Source organism: Falco punctatus (genome assembly GCF_963210335.1).
Source record: "Falco punctatus genome assembly, chromosome: 6".
NCBI lineage: Eukaryota > Metazoa > Chordata > Aves > Falconiformes > Falconidae > Falco > Falco punctatus.
Window position 1 is genome coordinate 52,087,647 of NC_137585.1, and position 19,995 is coordinate 52,107,641.

At 42.2% G+C, this 19,995-nt stretch overlaps 1 long non-coding RNA gene across 1 annotated transcript in view; it reads left to right on the plus strand.

Moving 5' to 3' along the window:
• The window catches only part of LOC308065917, a 27,946-nt gene continuing 7,951 nt past the window's right edge, over nt 1-19,995 (plus strand). The window contains exon 1 of the long non-coding RNA XR_013928980.1: nt 1-19,668. This is a non-coding gene — a long non-coding RNA (uncharacterized lncRNA). The remainder of the gene's footprint in view (nt 19,669-19,995) is intronic.

The window sequence follows — 19,995 nt, forward strand, 5'->3', positions numbered from 1 at the left end:
GGCAGCAGGGAGCTGGGGGGAGCCAGGAACGCCAAAACCCTCAGCTGAACCCCCAGGGCAAGGCACCTGCCATACCAACAACCGACGGGGAAGGGGAACCAGTTACCCCAAATACACAGGCCTGGTTGCGTGTTGCCCTGTGTCCACAATTAAGTTGTTGCAGACTGAGTGGAGTAAAATAGGTATCAGCAGCAGTCTGTCAAGAATGATGACACCTTATTAGTTGCCATGATGATTGATGGGGTATTAATTTAGGATTGACTAAAGAACTTGAATTAACTAAGAGCAGCCTGTGGGGACAGCATGTAAGAAGAATCACAGGAAGAAAGAAAAAGACTGGGTTCATTAGCAGGCTGCAGGGAAACGTAATGAGAAACAAAACTATAGCCACAGGTTGGAAAGCACAGACTTAAGAATGGAGATGAAATGTTTGAGTTAAGTCTGACTTTAAAGTTATTAAAGTTAATGAACTCCCCAAATCTTCAAGGGGATCATCTAAAGAAAGGAATAAGCCGTTTCATCTAAAGAAAGGAATAACCTGTTTCAAAGTTTGGAATTAAAAGAAAGCCCTGTTATAAAGTAATATTGATGGGTTTCAGTGCTTTGTTTGTTTGAATAAACTGAAAATTTGAATGACCCTAGAACAAGACACTGAAGCAATTGAGAAGGGAGAACAATAGCAGAAAAACCTGTGTGCTTGACTAGCTGACCACAGGGGTAAGGTTTTTTTTGCAAGGAGTGCATACTATACAGAACTGCTGTATGTTAATATTTGTTAAATGTTGAGTCTTTTAATTAAAATGACTACTAAGTAACTTGGGACTCACAGATGGAGAGAAAACCTCGGTATTCGCTGTTTCTATTACAAGTCATGAAGACATTGCTGTCATCTACTCATGCTGCACAGATCATGTGGCACAGGAGAGCCAGGCAAGCTGAAGAGAGGTGTCTAATGCAAAGAGAAACACTCATCACTTCTGAGGTGCTGTCTGCGCTTTTGTTTGATCCTCTGATTGAATATCTTGCATCCATTCCAGCACTGGCTTTTATAGCTACTCACACAGCTTCAAGATATGTAGTAACAGAAGAACGGCTTTGACCCTTTCTCATCCACCTTTTGAGATGGGCATGTACAGTACACTGTTTGCAGTGGAGAGAAAAATCTGGGACTTTATTGCTGTCAACTCTGGCAAATAAGTCTTGAGTTTTCCTGTGTGTACATGAAGTTCCAGCCCACAGAAGTTTCTAGTCTGACCAGGGCTGAAGGATAGTACTGTCCAGTCAGGTGTCTGCTCCCAGAACCAGACTGTCAAGGATGAGTGGTTGATCAGTTCTGTCAAAGGGGGAGGAGAGCATGAGACGTAGCTCCTTTGTCTGCTCAGAGCCTGGTGAAAGGAAGAGCGAGGAGTTCAGGTTTTGTACAGGGGTATAGAAGCAGGGGTTCATGAACTCCAATTTTTCACTAATCTGTGCAACCCCTATGATATAGGCACTTTCATAAATTTATCGGACTCCACTCATTCATGTACCCATTAGTGTTTTTCTCAAAAATCAAGAACAAAGGGCAGTTTGGCCTGAAGGGATAGATGAAATTCATTGGTAATTGAGGTGAATTAGGAAAAGACATATTAGACTAGGACAAAATTGTTATGAATGGTTACAGAAATAATCTGTTATGATTTCTGGATCAGTGGACAAGTTGGGAGCACCAGCCAGTTTCGCTGAAAGGAGAATCTTACTATCAAAATCTTATGATTTGGGAGCCAAGCTTGTGATTTTTGACATTTGATTATTTTTTTAATGCTTTAGGATAGTAAACCCATAATTTCTTTAGTCTGTTTTATTTGCTCTAAAGTCTTTAGCTTCTTCTAGTGTTCTTAAAGTGACTGATGGCAGAGGTTGTCCTTAGTCAAGGTGGACACTACAACCCATAAATCCTTTGTAGGTGAAGGATAAGACTAGTGAAAACAATTACTATTGCCTGTTGTCTTTTGTAGCTAGGCATAAGTAGGACTGTTTCTTCATTTTCTAGCTAGCTTAGAATGTTCTACTCAAAGATCAGGACTAAACCCCAAGTTGTAGAAGACACGGGATTTTTAGCAGTAATTTGGAGACCCTCTGTGTGTGCCCTGTGTTTTGTTTGGGGGATGTACTCTGCCCACGTTTTCAGAGTTTTCCCTTCTGCCACAAGAGGTGAAAACTTCCCTGAAGGTGAGCTTCTTGCTGACTCATGTGTCTCTCGGGAGGACACTGCTGGGTCAAGCCAGAAGCAGAGCTGTATTCGTGGTGCAGCTGTGAGGACAAGCAGAAGCCAGATGTTTCAGAGGAAAACTGGAAGACATGCAGAGTGAATGGTGTGAATAAGGGCATGGTCATTTGGAGAGGGGAGCAAGAGGGAGCGTGATACTAGAAATAAGAGTGGTATTAAGGAGAGAGACAGTGCGAAATGATGGCAGAACAGACTTGAAATTTTGATCATAATATGGTACAGCGCAGAAGGGGAGGTGGTGTGTGAAGAAAGCAGGGATGGGTCAGGACCTGGTAAAGAGCGGGACTCCTGGAGGACAAAATGGTAGTTATCCACGAGTGCAGAAATCAGCATTGGCATAGAGCATGGCAGGGGAGATGTAGGTACTTGCGTATTTGTGCTGTGAATTTGAATTCTTAATTTGGAAGTATCCTGCACCATCCTAAGCCATTTACCATCTACACAACATTGCAGCAAAGGCGCAGGTAAGTAAGTGACTTTATTAGTAGTACTTTCTCAATGTAATAAGCCTGAATGCACCTGAAGTGGTATTTTTGGAGTCTTGAAGCTGCCAATACTACATTCTGTCTCTGGAAAAGATAAGTGAAAAAAAATTTAGTATAGTTGTGGTACTATGTGGAGTGATCAATTAAAGCCACCAAAATATCCTATGCCCAGGGAACAAAAGAACCATTGATCATATAATATTTTTGCTGTCTGGTTTCAGATGCTTGTTTGAGCAATGAACAGTTAATCTGTCTGGCTCTGGGATTCTGAGCTTCTGAAGATTGTAGAAATATTGAAATGACATAAAAGAAGTTTGGACTCTTGAGAGTTTATTCAGAGCTCATTCACCCTCTCTGCCCCCATACGGGGTCAGTCATGCATACATTGCTCCTTCATTTAGTCTGTTCTTCGAGATCTCTGGTGATGGACTCTCTCTTCTAAAGCCTCCTCAACCAGTCTGTTTCTCTGGTTTAAAATTTATACTTCTGGAAAGCAGTTCTAATCCATAACTGGGATCCTTCCTGCTGCATCAGAAGCCAGTGCACTTGGTCCTGTCCACTGTGAGCACCGGAATCTGATTGTCATCTTTCTCCTTGCAACAGATTTTTATCTGCTTTTAACTTTTTTAATTCCTTCTCAATCTCCTTCTTAGGTTAAATAGCTTTGAAAGGCCAACTAAAATCAAATATACAGTAAGTGTTCTGTCTATCCTGTCCAAGGGGCCTGTCGCTCTGCTATAAAAGGAAATGAGATTGGTTTGGCATCGGTTGTTCTTGCAAAATTAGTGTTGGACCTTATCTTCTTATCTTTGGAGTACTTACAAATTGGTTGCTTGATTGTTTTTTCCAAATTTTTTTCTAAGGATCTCTCTCTCCCTCTTTCCAGCAATGAATTTTGATTATTGGTTTCATTTCAAGTTAAATTTTGGCTTGTGTTTATATATTATGCAAAAAATTTAAATAACTGGAAATAAAGTAGGTGGATTAGCTCATTGTTCCAATAATGTTGTGTTCTGAAGTCTCTGTCTTTGGTACTTGCATTCTCATTGCCTTTTAGGGAATTTTTGAAGTTCTGCCATATGTATATGTATCCGAGTAAGTAGGTTGTGTAGTTTGTATCTCAAGATGCCTCAGATACTTGGCTGCACTGAGAACTTATTTTAGTGTTAGAGCTTTTCATTTTTCCCTGTTTTAAAAAATTGTTTGATTGAGATATTATGGTTTTTATTTACATACAGGATGTCTTTGCTTGCAAGCTTCATTGCTTGGAAATATAGCATGATATTCTATAAATAAAAGTAAGTGGGATGAGTTAAATCACACTAATGACGAATTCAAGACTTCTGTTTTTTAGCCAAAGGGAATGAAAAAGGTTGGTCTAACACCTAAAAAAAAAATCTTTTTCGAGAGCATAGTCAGTTAGAGTATAGACAACTGGGGGTTTGTTTTGTTGGGGTTTTTTTGGGGGTGGGTGGGTGGGTGGAGTTTTTCCCTCCTTGTATTTGTTTAAATAAATGTTAGGGTTCATGTTGAAAACAAGGTTATCAAACTTCTGCTTTGTGTTTTTGGTTGCTTGCTTGCTTGGCTGGTTTATTTTGGTCTTCTAACTCATTAGAAGAGATTAATCAGCTACTATTGGTTTTACTATTGGTGTTTGAACCAGTCATGTTTACCATTTAGTAAACTAAATACAAAAAACCTCTGTTGGCTTAATCTTTGGCAAAACTGTGCTTCAAAAGAATCTGATGGGTGGGATCAGATCAGATAAAATTTGGCAGTGCACATTACAGATTTACAGTATTTCCATATCCAGGAACATGCATCAGTTCCTGAGAGTTTCCTGTTCAATTAAAGTATGCTCTGGCTCTGAAGCTGAAGATCTTGGACAAAACCCTAGGAAATCAGACTTTCTCAGTTCTTTGTGGATAGCAGCAAGCCTTTTGTATAGGATCAGAGGAATTTTGTAATGATCTTGGCCGGAATTTTCCTCTCACCGTGCCAGGTCATGGTCATGCTTTGACTGAGCTCTGTGGAGATAGACTGGAATCCTCTGGAATACATCCCACTGTAGAAATGAAAGATGTTATTAACAGCAACATTGAATATCATGAAGAAGAAAAGGCTTCCTGTGTTTAGGGCTGTGAGGAAACAGGATGTGAGATAATTAGCCATAATTTATAATATATAACCATATTGTTTCCTCAGCAAGAAATGGGATGGGTGTTATCCTGTCATGGAGACACCATTCTTTAATTATTTCAAGAGTTCCCATGAGCATTTTGTAAATATTCTAGCAATGAGCTGTGAGCAACCACATTTATTCACAGTCTTAAGACAAAAAATGCTTGGAGCTTTTAACACCCGCCTATAGTGTGTGCATACCTTGCAATTTCTAACAAAAACCCAACAGAGCACTCCTTAACAAAACCAGCCCACACTCTTTTCTTGTTCCAAACTATGTGTTCTGATTTGTGGGATGGTGACCTGTCTAACCAATTTAGCACGTTGGACTTAAGCTGAACCACATTATGCAATGGTCCTCCTCACCACCCTGATCAGGCTCACTGGTTTCACTCAAACTGGCTGTAACGGGTTGTGATAAATATTATTGAAAGTGTTGGGTGTAACTGCTGCCCTTCATCTTAGGAGAACTGTGGGACATAGCTGTAGTTAAGCCAAGTTAAGCTCAACTCAAAGGCACTCGCAGGCTTGAACTCTTTGGGCAGGGAGGTTTTGCTGTGCGTCTGTGAGTGTAACAGAACGAGAGGAGGATGAGAGGGAGTGGAGTTAACTGGTAACACCAAGAAAAAAACAGAGTACAGCTGAAATATTTAGGGAAGCTGAGCCTTTTACATTTGTGCAAATAACCAAAATTACCAAAAATACGATGAAAGATTCCTTACTCCTCTGTCAACCTCTTCTCACGCGGAGCTGTAGGATCTCACACTGCTAGCTACCCGCTTCCATCAAGTGACGTAACAACAGTGCATAACGTATGTGACTCAACCACACACGTGTGCTTCATGAATGCCTGGGACAAACCTGGCATGAAGCAGACATACAAGCTGCACATCGTGAAGGTACAGAGTGTGCTAGGAGCTGGTGGCACTATGAGTACAGCTAGGGATTGCATGTTTCAGGCTGTAACTGTGGTTGTGATTACTTTCAGGTACTGCCCAAGGATGTGCTACATGATTGCAGCTGCATAGGTTGCTCCTTCAAAAACCTTGTAGTCTCAAAAAAACACAAGGAATGGCAAAAAACCTAGTATCCATTTCCGCTTTTTGATGCTTTCCTTCCTAAAAGTACTAGTTTATGTTTTCTATTTCTCCTTTTTTATTTTTTGCATTAATCTCTGCATATTATTTACTTAAATAATGGCTGATTATGTTTTTAAGATAGATCAATGAATACCATTATCTTTATAATTTAAAGTTGTCTAAATAGACAACTTGGCAAGACTCGACATTTGATACCTCCTTCTCAGCTAACACTGAAAGTGCTTTTGGTTCTCAGTCTCAGCCCATGCCTGCTGTAGATTCAGCCATCTCTTTGGAAAACTCTTTACTGTAATCCTCTTGATATATAAAGCATAAAAATGAAAATAATGTATACTTTTCCCATGTGCCAGTAGGAAAAGCAACATTTAAAATTATATGCTGAATTTTTAAATGACTGATTCTTAATGTACTTGATGTAAGGTCTTGTCTTTTCTTTCGTTTTGGCATAAGAATAAACCCATTAATTTTCTTGATTAATGAGGTGATGGGTAAACTGCACCTTTTTGGTTATTTTATAGTGTTTCAGCAAAAGCAATTGTTCACTGCAAATTTATCAGTTTGACTCCTTTAGCTCTTGTCTCTATTACAAACGGGTAATAAATTAGGCATGCCTAGGTGTTATTGAGGAACTGAAGGAACCCTATGAAATTAAACTTTTCCGAGGCCTGTCACATAGGACCATTGATTGGTATTTCGTTATTTGCATGTTGACTCCTAATTTGTACCACTCAGCTGGACTCCATAGATGGAGGTACTGCTGCTATTGCATACCAGCACTCTTTTACATCGATAAACTTATAAAACAGTGCTCCTTCCTGATCTGTTTTTCTTCTTCTTGTTTACCCTAAGGGATGAAAATGTCTCATCTATCAAGAGCTTATGCAGTCTGAACCATACTGGAGAATACTATAACACTGCAACTTAATAGCTTTTTTTCATGTGAATCAATATTTTTGTACTCATGTGAATATCTAAAATATTTTGTTTTTAAAACAGATGCAAACTGTCTATTAGTTGAGCTTGTACATGACAAATAAGGGTGGATTGATTTGTCTGATATTCCTTATTTAACCTCGAGAGGTGAAGAACACTCTTTTGCCTTTGCTGGTTCTACTGTAGAAGAGACCCTTATATTTAATTTAAAATGCTGAATCTTTAGCACGTACATAGTTTCTCCAAAGTATTGACTAACTATTACAGCTCAAAGGTGCATAGAAAAAAAATACTAAAAGAAGTCTGGCTTGAAATCTTTTTCTTCCTCAGTTGTCCAGCATTATGAGTCTTGCAGTGTCATTTGCCCTTCATTGAGGTTTTGAATATACCAGATTTCTCAGAATTTCCTGTAGTTGCCATTCCCCCTGTTGAGGAATTCTGTATCTGTAACTCTGTGGTTAGCATTGGCAGTAACTGGAGGATGATCAGGAGACTCTGAAATCCAGCCTACCATGTCACGTAGTCGTGACCCAGGGGACATTAAAGACTGTGATGCAGAACAATGTCTTCAGAAAATGTCTGTTTCATACAAAGAGATTTTACTTTCTCCTCCTGTCTAAGCTGTCCCTTTCATGAAGGTTGCCATTTCAGGAAAACAAAAACCCAAACGCAACACATCTACCAATAAATCCCAGACTGATGGTTCTTTACATTAATATGCTGTGCAGTTTGAAACATTGATGATGATGCCTGTTATGAGGTGGTAACCATCAGCAAAAGGGAAAAGCAGATAGCTAGAGATGGTATACCATCTCTGTTGCTCCACGTGAGTCAACTAAGCTTGTTTGGAGATACTCAGAAAGGACAAGAGACAATCTATGTTCACTTTTGGTAGTGCTGGTAGAGTTGGTGAGGTGGTGACAAAGACAGATGATTCTACTCAATCGTTTCTATTTTGAGGTGGCTTATTTCATCTTTTCACTAAGTCTGAGTCTGCCAAATCAGTTTGTGGATCCCCTGTGTTGGTTGCATGGGTCTTCTTCAGAGAGAGAGCGAAAAACAGAAATGTATTTCAGTGTCACACAAAGGGGAGTTGCTCTGAGGCAGTGGCGCTCAGGGCCTGGGCACCTTCTCAGGGGACTTTCAGACCGTTTCTTCTGTTAACTTCTATTAAGTAGTTTTAGAGTCGTGTATATTTCTTTAAATGCATTCAGCAAATATCAAATCCTAAGCACAACAGGCAATAATCCAAGTGACTAAAATAAGAGCAAAAGTTGGCCATAACTTTAAAAAAAATATTTTAGACTTCAGACTGTTTGCTGTATAGCTCACATGAATTACATCAATGGCAACACCACCCTATCAGCAGCTTTTCCAAACAGTCATTTAGCTTTGTGTTACTATAATATACTTTACGTTGATAACATAATTTGGACATTAGTGATTTACTGCATGCAAACTGGGCTATGTTATTATAGTCCCTGGGCAGTAATCCCCAGCTGATCACCCAGAAACAGCGGTAGAGTCAGCCGTGAGGTGCTAGCTAACGGTCAAATACAAACTGAAGTGCTGTCAACTACCTAATAAACACATTCTTCATAGCAGCCTCACTAATAAGGGCACCACTAAAAAGGACATCCCTTAATCATATGTAATACCGCTGGTGTATTTTTAGTGCATAATAAAGAATCTTTGTACCCCAAACAAGAATTAAGCATCCACTCTACTAGAAGTACACCCCACTTAATACACTCTAAGAATAATAGTACAGGATGTTCAAAAGTGTTTTGAAATAAATAATTTCTGGCACTTCCCTCAAAATAACATTTCAATGAGCCTCTGCTTGTCTGCAGCTGCTTGGGTTGACATTATGGGAAAAGGCAGCTAGGTGGAGGAGTTGTTAATGTTACAGTGCTCAAGCTAAGGCAGCCTTAGTCTGGGCTGGACTGGAGGAGGTGCTTAGCTTTATCCACTGTGAAGAGTTTTGTTGAATCGCCGAGATTACTCACGGAATATGAAATTAAGCACAAATGTAATTATTTGCTAGGTCCATCATCACATGCTTCATGGTTTTTCTAGGCTGTTTTCTTCTCCTATGGTTACATTCAAGAATTATTTTCGGTAGTTAAGCTAGGATTTTTTCCAGTGGGGCTTTTTCCACCTGAAGCTTCTTAGTCCTTTCAATTGAAAGCGCTAAAAGAAAATCTAACCAAAGCTATAAGCACCTTCACACCTGTAAATAATAACAAAAAATAGTGAAGTAACCTTCCTAATAGGAATTGAGTTTGGCACCTTCTGATGCCCCCTCTGCTGCAGTCTCGGGGCCCCCAAGCCGTGGGGCACACCATGTGCTGTGAGACCTCCATCCCTGCTGCTCTCAGCTCTGTGGGGGGGATAACAGTGGGACTGCCACAATAGGAACCTGTCACCCAAGTAAGGCTCACGGGACACGGAGGTGAAAGATAAATTTTGGAATAGTGTCTGAAAGGAAAAGCCATCATCTCTTCAATGGACCTAGGAGAAGAAAAAAAGTGACTGGATTGCAACTATCATATAATGTCAGAAATCAGAAGGGATCTGAGCTATCAAACCCTATTAACCAGCTATCAAAGGAACTAATACTGTCTTCGTTATCTTCTTCCCCCAACACCTTGCTGTTACCGCAGACCTGTTTAAGTGGAGTGCCTGCAGGTAACTGCCCTCATTGCCCACAGCAACTCTTTAGCGAGTCATTGCCCATCGTGGTCTGTGGGGGGTTTTCATACTGGATGTATCTGTGTGACCTGTACAGGATGCTTGTGTATCTGGTTTTTTATCAGACAGAATTCACAGAATCACAGAGTGGCTGAGGTTGAAAAGCACCTCTGGAGGTCACCTTGTCCAAACCCACTTAGCTCAGGCAGGGCCACTTAAAGCTGGTTGCCCAGGACTGTGTCTAGATGGCTTTTGAATATTTCCAAGGATAGAGAGCACAACCTCCCTGGGCAACCTGTGCCAGTGCTCAGCCACATCTCACAGAGAAAAAGTGTTTCCTGATATTCAGAGGGAACCTCCTGCATTTCAGGTTTTGCCCATTGCCTTGAGCCCTGTCTCTGGGCACCACCGAGAAGAGCCTGGCTCCATCCTCTTTGCAGCCTCCCTTCCCATATATGTGCACACTGCTGAGATCCCCCCTGAGCCTCCATGTCTCGAGCCTGAACAGTTCCAGCTCTCTCAGCCTCTCCCCACATGACAGATGCTCCAGTCCCTTCATCATTTTTGTGGCCCTTTATTGCACTTTCTCCAGTAGCTCTATGTCTCTCTTGTACTGGGGAGCCCAGAACTGGACCCATCACTGCAGGGGTAGCCTCTTCAGTGCTGAGTGGAGGTGAAGGATCACCTCCCTTGACTGACAATACTTTGCTTGATGCAGCCCAGGATACCATATGCCTTCTTTGCAGCAAGGGCACTTTACTGGCTCGTGTTCAACTGGGTGTCCACCAGGACTTCCAGGGCCTTTTCTGCCAAGCTGCTTTTGAGAAAGTACAGGAAAAAAGAAAAGAAAATGCTATCAAATTAGATGAGCTGCTTTATAAATTTCCAAATTGGTAGGCTAGAGAACTAAGTAAATCATATAAATGCCATCCTCCCAGGTTAGTGAGAAGGAAATGTTATAAAGTTGTAATAAATCAGAAAGCCACATTTCTGCTAAGGGAGTACGTTATATATTTTGTAGCTATTAATAACACTAAGCTGTTATGGGGGGGTCAGTAGTGACCTGCTCAGTTCATCATTGAAAGTGCACCTGAATCCATACCTGAGGTGTGACAAAACCTACATTTCAGGTATTGGGGTACACTGCTCAAAAGGAACATATTAAGCACATAGTATAAGAGTATTCATTTTTGCCTACCAACCTCTTCCAGCTGTTTTGAAGTCCGTAATAGAAGTGCTAAAGAGATAACATTTTGTAATTTTTAATGAAAATGAGATCCAGCACTGAGAATGCCCCTCTCTAGCAGAGTTGTGATGGATGCTCTGTGTTCAGCCAGCCCCTCTGGAATAAGTTGGATGGGTTGAACATTTTCTAGTCCTGCAAAGGCAGCATTTCCTTGATGCCATCTTCCCTATCACAGCATCCACATATGAACTCATATGGGAGGCTGGTGGTGTGGTGGCCTAGAGTGCGCTGCTGCCCATGAGAGCAATTTTTCTGCTTCCCCCCATTGCCAACCACCTTTCCAAAAGGACTTCAAGCATAGGAAGGGACCGATTTAAGGGTGAGATGAATTTATCAGATGGCAGCTGTTGGCTTGTAGGTGCTCCCTTTTTTGTAGTGAGAGAGCTGGACAGCCCTTCTGTGCTGTTTCTTGAAGCTGTGCAGCTCGCTTACTGGAGAGGCTGTCCTTGAGGTGGCCCTGGAGTAAGCTGCGCCTTTGGGCTTGCATGTGCAGGGTGACAACTCCCATCAGCCAGCTTGCACATGGGACCCCACAGCTCCTGGGAACATTTTCTGGGGCAGTAGTTTGTGGTGATTTCTACACTTGTTTTAGTAAAGAAGATTTCTAATTTTTAGAGGGAAAATGTGACTTCCCAATTGATTCTGGAGTGGTTATTAATTCTTGAAAATTTTAGATGGAAACAAAAACTGTGTACATGCTAGCTACAAGTGCCCATATTTTCTTGAGCTTTAATTATTTAGATGATTGTGGGAAACGATGCAAAGTCCTCTGAACAGAGCCTCTTCTCCAAATGAGAGTCAGGATGAGCAGCTGGAAAGCCCCTTCAGACAACCTGCCTGGGGCAGCTACTGCTAAGCAGCTACCGAGCAGCTATTTTATGACTGGAGTTGCAGAAGATGCAAGCTAACTCCACTAGCCACATGGTGGAGCTAGGTTTGAGGAGAGGAAGGTCCAAGCATTCCAAGAGGTGCTCCACCTGGCTTTGGGAGAAGAGATGCTGCCTCCCAAACTGCTGGCAGGGTTCCTGCCTGGTATCTTCCAGACATAATTGATCAGTAGGCCTTCAAACAGAGAGCAAACACAAAACCCAGCGGTTCTCAACAGGGAAGAGATTTAGCAAGCTGTTCAGCAAAACTAAATTGAATGCCAGCAGGCACAGGACCCCAGCTACAGAACTAACTGCTACAATGAAAGCAGAAGCTTAGGGAAAGATGGTTTGGTGGCTGAGAATTCCAATTCATAACCAAGTGGATAGGAGAGACTACAGGCTGTGCAGAGCCACTGCTTTTATGTCGTGTTGCAGTCTCCCTCCCTCCAGAAGTCCTTCTGTCCTCTACAGGCTATAAATTACTTGTCCCTGGCTTTCCCCACCAGATAACCATTTATTCACCCCCTTCCTTACCACCCCTCACAAACATTTAATTGTACAGCAGCAGTATCACTTGGTTTTGTTGTAGTTTTATCCCAGTTATCCGTTTTTAGAGAGGCCTAAAGGCGGCAAGCTGTGATTGAGCACAATGACTATCCCTTAGGGAAAGGGATGGCCGGAGATGTTGTTAGTTCCTATTAAGTGGTGGTGCCAAAACTTCACAGGATCAGGCTTTATATGACCGGACATATTCAGCATTTTAGCAGTACTGTAAGTGAGGATGTGCATCGTTTCCTGGGATTGTCAAGCCTTTGATGGAACTCTTGGTATGCAATGAATAATATTATTACAATACTGTACTTTCTTAAACATAGCAGGCATAATTAAAGTCCCACCCGCAGAGGTCAGATCCATCTGACTCACTATTGTTAAGAGTTAAGAGACTTCCATTTATTTTAACAATGGCTTGTTTAGAATACGAAGTCAATGAATTTCTTGTCTTTGTGGAAGATGTCATTTTACTATGCCAGGGACAATGCAGAGACCTGGAGTAAAGCTAAAAATAGGGGACAGATACTATTGGATCTGCTTGTCACTTAACAAAAATTACAAGCTGCTTTGATGAAATCAGTGAAATTATTATTTGCATCAGTGTGCTATCTGGTCCAGTATATTTAAACATAGGTCAATAGCTTTAAAGATAGGATTGTTAAACCAATAATATTGTAGATTATATGAAGCAATAACACTTTAAAAATTTCAATATTTTGAAGTATTCTGCTTGCTTGTTTTATCACAGTGAACTACTTTAGACAAAAAATTGTATTTCTCATTTTTATGTCATTTTTACCACCTGGAGCTTTTGCAGAAGCACAGAACTAGTGCAGTGTATTTGTATCGAGCATTGCATTACAACATTTAAGGGGATCCCATCAGGAGAAAAAGCGTTTGAACTATTATCACCAATAACAGCAAAATAATTGTTAATGAAAGCAATTAGGAAAAAGCAATCTCTATTTTTTAGCTGATTAGTCTGGGCATTTGATAGCCTTCTGTGTATAATTAGTTTCCTGGTATTACTGACACAGCCACTTAGGCCCAGATCTTCAGAGACATTTCAGTTTGGAAATCTAGGGCAAGCCTGTTGCTTGTGTTTATTATTAGGAGCCTAAATAACTTTGTGGAGTCAGACATTAGTCCTCATAATGGAAACAAATTAATCTGTACCTAACTCCGTTACTGTGAACAGTCTGGGTGTCAAGCTTGGAAAGAAAAACAGTGAAAAGCAAAACTTCTTTCTCACTCTTTAAATAAGGAAAGCAGGCAGAAAGCTTACATCCAGCAGTGGAGAAGATACCAGCTGAGTCCCTGGTGGGTGGTTTTCCACATGGCAGCTCACACTGCCACAGATGCTTTTGCAGGGCAACCTACCTGAGGCACAGGGAAGGGCAGGATGGCCAGCAGCTGTGATGGAGACACACACAGGCAGCCCTACACACCCTCTCAGTGAGAGGACTGTGTTGTAACCACTTCATGAAGTGGTGAGACAACAGTAATTCCAGGCAATGCCCCTTCTGGCTTTCTTAACAATCAACTGCAGCACTACAGAGGCCTGACATCTCTGAAGATGTCTTTGCAACACTGTAAACCCAGCCTGCTCCACTTCCCACCATGTGCCATCCCCATGGTCACCCCTGCAGAGCTTAGAGCTGGCCGTGTTGGCTGTGCTTGTCCCCATGGTCATGCCATGCTTGGTGGGCAAACTATCACCTTCCCCAAGTTTGGATTTACAGATCACTGAACCAGGAGCAGACTTAATGGGCTGGGACTGCAGGTATGTTATATTACCTTTCTTTCACTTTTGTGTGAGAGAAACCCATCAGCACACATCGCTGCATGTGGTACTGATGAAACATGATGGATAACGGAAGCACAACTGGTGGCAGCATCTGGCAGTGTGAACAGCCAAGCTGGAAGAAAGTAGGAGGGACAGTGTCTGAAAGCCATTTCTCATGTCATTGTACAGATTTCTGCCATTTTTCTCCTCGAGCTGAAGGGGGGAGAGCAGGGTTCAACACAACACTGGAATGAGTCTAAATTTTGCTGATGATTGATTTTGCTGTCCTGCTTACATAACCCACCTAATCCTGCCTCCCAGCTTGGTAAATCACAGACGTACAGCCAGCCCTCTTCTTAGACATCAACCCAGAGGATCGTGATGAAAAGCAAATCTTGTTACCCATCAGCAGTGCAAGCAATAGAGAATGGAAAGTAAAGAGAATTATGACATTGCTGCCTAGATTTAATCAGTTTTATCTTCATTTTTATCCAGTATTATTTCTTAGACACACAAAAGCCGTTGTACCAGGGGGGTGGGGAATGAGGTTGGAATTGGACTACAGGATTTCTGTGACCATAGGAGCCTGGATGTCATGCTGAAGGTGTGGGATTAGGGAGTCAGAGGCCGTGTTTATTCCAGCGTGCCCAATTAAGCTCTCAAATGAGTAGTCAGGATTTACAAAGAGAGATTGAATTCTCCAGAACAGCACTCTCACTGACATATCCTGGCTGCTAATAGCAATGTGAGGCACTTCTTAAAAATATGCCCTTATTTATTGACCTAAGCAGGGGCTGAGCTCTTCTGGCAATTTATCCCCAGTGAGGAGACCGAGCATCTGGGACATCTGACCTTGCACACCCTCCCTTAGTACCAGGGAGATGCAATTTTGTCTTTCATTCTTTGTGTGCAAAAATGAGGGCAGTAGTGAAAACATTCAGGGGGCAGGGGTGGCCCCTAGTTTGGTTGCTGCCACCTTGAAAAAGGTTAAGGTTTTACATGAGTAACTCTGGTCTTGTTTCTTCAGATAGTTGTTTTTTTCTTAAGGTAAATTTGCTCTTTGCTGAGACTGAAATACCGTATGGCCAATGAGTGCATGGGGAGGAAGGGGAAGGGTGAGCAGAAGGAAGCACTAGCCTGGCAGTCATTTGCAGGAGCCTTTACTCCTCAGAGTGTTTGAGAATGTAGTACTAGCTACATATCTGCTGTCCTCCAGCCATCTGCACCTGGAAAACTGCTCTTCTGGGGGAAGGGCTCAGCTAGGTGTTCATCCAGCCTCTGCAGACTTCAAGGATGAAGTAAGGGAGGGTGTCCTGGTGAGACAGCACCATCTTTCCTAGGCCACCCTCCACCAAGAGCTTAATCCAGCCCTCGGCAGAGCGGGGACACAGGAGCATTGCTCCAGCCTCCAAATGATGGATGGAGGTGATCCCGTCAGAGTGTGCGTGGCCCCATCTCTCTTCAACCAGCTCTGATCGGGAACCTTGTGTCTTGCAGCAGTAGCAAACAAATGCAATCGGGAAGGCCATGTGAAATCAATTTCTGTTTAATTCTTCATCACATATGTCTATGCTGTGCTGAGGAAATCATTCCAAACCCTATAGTATCCAGCTACTTTCAGCAGCCTTCCTGAAGGTAAGCATGTGACTCTGGTTTCGATTGCTACTGTAAATATACAATTATTTATAAACTACTTCACAGGGACCATATGGTCCCCTTTTGAATAAAAATGCACAGACGGAGCTGAAAAAAAATCTGTGAAAGAGAGGCATGGTAAATTCATACGTAGCGTACCATCTGCTTCCATGTGTGAGTGATGTTATAACAAACTGCAGGAGGCACAGCAAAGACAATGGTAGAGAGCCAACTCCTCTATAGTGTTTGCAGATCTTCTGCTGGTCTTCTGCTGAGTATCAGTTTTGTGTTGTCATTTGCTGCAGCAATATACCAAGAAAGCCATACTGGCTAACTTCGACAAGCTTGGGACTAACAACCCTCTGTGGTGTCCCCTCCATATGACTATTCAGTAATGCTCCTTAATTTGATTTCAATTGCTTTGAGTTTCACTAGGTTTATGAAACACATTGAGTCCCACCAATCAACTGGACTAAAGTTAAAATGCTTCTGACAAGGTTTATTCTGTAAAACAGCAAGAAGTGTGATGTAGAACTCATTTATTGAAATATTTTCCATATAAGACCAAAATTTATTACGGATTTACTTGGATGATACTAGAATAATGTTTGTGTTAGTTCTCAGTTTTTACAAAGGAGCCATGAAAGCTGAAGAGGGCTGTTTTTTACTATTGATATTGTAATATCAGGATGCCATAAGTACAGGTGCCAAATGGGAGCATCGTTAATGCCACTCAGGTTACAGCACAGCAGTGCAAACCCTTAAATAATGGGTCACTTGCTCTTCAGGGAGAGAGGGTAGCTCAGTACCAGCAAAAGGGAAGTGTAGGTGGTTATGGCTGTGAGCACCTTGTCCCTGTGCTTTGCTCTATTCAGCATTACAGGAGCCAGGCTGCTGGTGGACCTTTGAAAGCACAAAGGCAATGACTGAGAAATTGTGGGTTTATTATGTCAAGGAAAGAATGACAGGTGGGACAGTCAGTCCTAGCACCAACCCCATGAGTTTGGGAATGGTTCAGCAAGCCTGTCTGGCACATGCAGTGAGCTGCTTTTTCTCTCATGTGGTCTAGAACTCGGCTGGGGGCCAAGAAGCCAGCTCTGCCCTTTCTGCCCAGCCCTTAAGAACAGGCAGGCAGAGAGCTAGGGTCCCCGGGTCACGCCAGTGTGTAGGGAAGGGAGCCTCAGTCTGAGCTGCCCCCGTGAAAATCCAGCTGTGACTCCACCATCTGGGCACAGGGGAGAGGGGAGGCACGTGGAAATGCTCAGGATCTTTATAAAAACTCAAGAAAAGATAATTTTCAACAAAAAGGCAGAGAGAATGCACATTTTAAGAATATAAACAATGTGCATTTTCCTGAAATTACAGTTGTTATAATGTAACAGTATTATTACTAACATTAAAATACATTCAGATTGCTCATGTTCTGACACTTTAAGTCCAACCACAGCGCAGAGGCAGAGTCAGACAGAAAAGGACAGATGCATTAAGAAGGCAGTTAGTTATAAATAAACTGAGCTGCCTTATTCTCCTCCCCATCTTCCTTGAGGCCCTCAAATGCAGGACGGCAGGTGAACAGGCCTTCTTGCCAACATCTCGCCTGGCCAGCTCTGAGGAGGTGTTGAGTCTCCTGTGGGTGCTTTCTTCCTTTGCAGCCTGTTTTGTGTCTCTGTGAAGAATAGAGGCATGAACAAAGACTTCACCATCTCGACTGGCTGTGCATTGGGGGCAGTTTGAGACTTTCCTGAGAAACAGCAGTGTAAAATGCTGAGGTGAGAGTGTAGCACATTACTAAAAATAAAAGCATGGCTCATCAAGGGACCTATATTTTCACACAAAGCTTTCTGACGCTCTGTCAGTCTTTCCTTACTTCAACCAGTATTAAAGTTCCGTGTGCAGCCTTTTTCCTCTTACTCCCCTTCTAGGCTTCCCAGGTGACATGCAGTTTGCCAGAGCGTCTCTTTCCCAGGTCTACCAAACTCTTCTGGCTGTAAAGAAGCTGAGATAGAAGACAGTCCTTCTAAAAGCACCATCTGCTGACTTGAAACAGAAAAAGCAGGAGGCACTCAGTGTCTTTCAGATAGGTTAAGGCCATCACAAGCAACGTGAGCTGCGCTGCTAAATGACATGCACACATTGGCATTGTGGTAGGGAGTGCTTTTTTTTCCGGACATTGAAGCAAAACATAAGGTATATCTCTTAACCCTGTGAAAAATGCTGGGTCCCAGTGAGGCTTGTGGTTGCTGGGTGAGGTGTGTTTGTCCCATGGGTCATCAGGAGCTTGTACACTGGAGTAACAGTTCAGTTTCTGTGTGTTCTGTTCAGACATAAAACAACGCAGGAAGAAATCCTGCTGGTGACCCAGTTTCACTGGAGTTGAGAGCAGATGTATTTTCTATAGCATACAGTACTGCTGCAAAGCCTATTGGTTTAGTGGTAAACTGCTGGTGTCTGTGCTGATTTACCTCTTGACTTGGATAAGAATGATACATTTGTGTCAAAGATTAATCTGCCTGTGTAGCCCACAAGGAGAAAACATATAGTTAATGTTGGTTTTGCTCAACTGACTGTGGAGATGAGGAAAAAGAGCAGCAATAGCTAAATTAGAAATATGAGCACATATGCAAAGTAATGTTACAAGAACAAAGAAGGCTCTGGTGCCAGTTGCGCAATTCTCAATAGGCATCACTAGCTGTGTGGGCTATCTCCTCACAGCTCAAGCCCCACACATTAAACAGGATTTCACTGAGCTTTACACCTGCAATTGCACTTGCCTTTAATTTTTTCTGTTCTCAGTTGAGATTTGCAATAATGTTGCCCTAAAAGACTGGGAGCTCCTACAACTCCATTGTGGTAGTTTTCATTCCTTAAACCATTTTCCTTGGCAGTGCAACACTGGCATCCTTTGCTGTTTATTTTCCTGGGGTTTTGTTGATTCTTCACATCTTTCACAGAGCTGGTTTAGATAATTTTTCATTCCTTACCAAGGCCAGAACTAATGAAATATTAGTCCTGTATCAGCAATAAAAGATAAAAAAGCTTGAACCCTACCTAGCATTTCTCTTTCCCCTCCAATGCCCCACAGCAATTAATGTATAACTTAGCATCTTAGTAGAGATCCATTATGGCAGTTCTTCAGATTGTGAAAGTCTAAGACATTTTATCAGACTAAATACATCTAAGGCTAATTCCACTGACCACAGTGGACCTCAACCATTTCATAGCAGGCTGTGAACCTTGGAAAGTCTGTGGAAGTAATGCTTGGGAGCAGCTCTGTGTATCTAATTAGTAAGTTAGTCTGGTCCTTTTCAGTAGTGTTCCTACCACTTAGTGGTAGCTGCTAGTGACCTTTGTGAATTATGCTCTGTACCAACCCAACATCTTTGTGGCTAAATTTCTTTGCTTATAAAACTTGGCACTGTAAATGGCATCCTTGTGAGCCATTAATTAACTCTTCATTCTTTGAAAATGTACAGCATTTGTATATGTGTGCTACATAGCTAATCCAGTCTATTGTAACTAGACTGGGTTTTCTGCCTTTGGCTCATCCAGATCTTCCTGGAATGTTCCTGGTATTGCAAATTTGCTGGGGACATCCATGGCAAAGACACATGAAATCTCTTTTGCGGCTTTGAGCCATAGAACATCCCAAAGTTCGTACTTCCCCAGCAAGGTAGCAGAGGTGTTACCAGCTGTGTGCTGGGACAATACTGCCTTCAGTGGTGCACTTGTGGAGGTCCACTGGGGCTGCAGAAGTAGTGGGGTTGGAAACACCGCATCTTCTTCTTGTAAACGCCCTCGTCCAGTTTGTTGCCTTCTAAAAAGTACACCTCTCAGAGCCAGCTTCAACACCCACTTTTTATGGGTGTTGTCTTCATTGCTCAGCTGTGCTAACCACGATGGTTCCTCAGAAGCATGCAGGTAGGTAAAGAGCATGTTGCAAGTGGTGTTTTCTACCTATTAGTTTTGACCTATTTTGTTTACTGGCACCTGGATTGTTTGTAAATACCAAAATAAGAAAAGAGCTGTCCGATTTTAGACAGCTGCCCTGAGCCCTCAGAGTGGTGTTCAGATGCCCTCAGAGGAAGTATGGGTTATTTCTGCAGTAAACAGGTCTAGTGGTCTCTTGTGCTTGATAGAGGGCTGCAATGTAAATATAGACATGTTCTTACTTGAGTGAACTGATATGTAATTGTCCTCTTTTTTAGGATAGTGAGATAGTCCACAGAGAAGTCAAAGTGCTGGTGA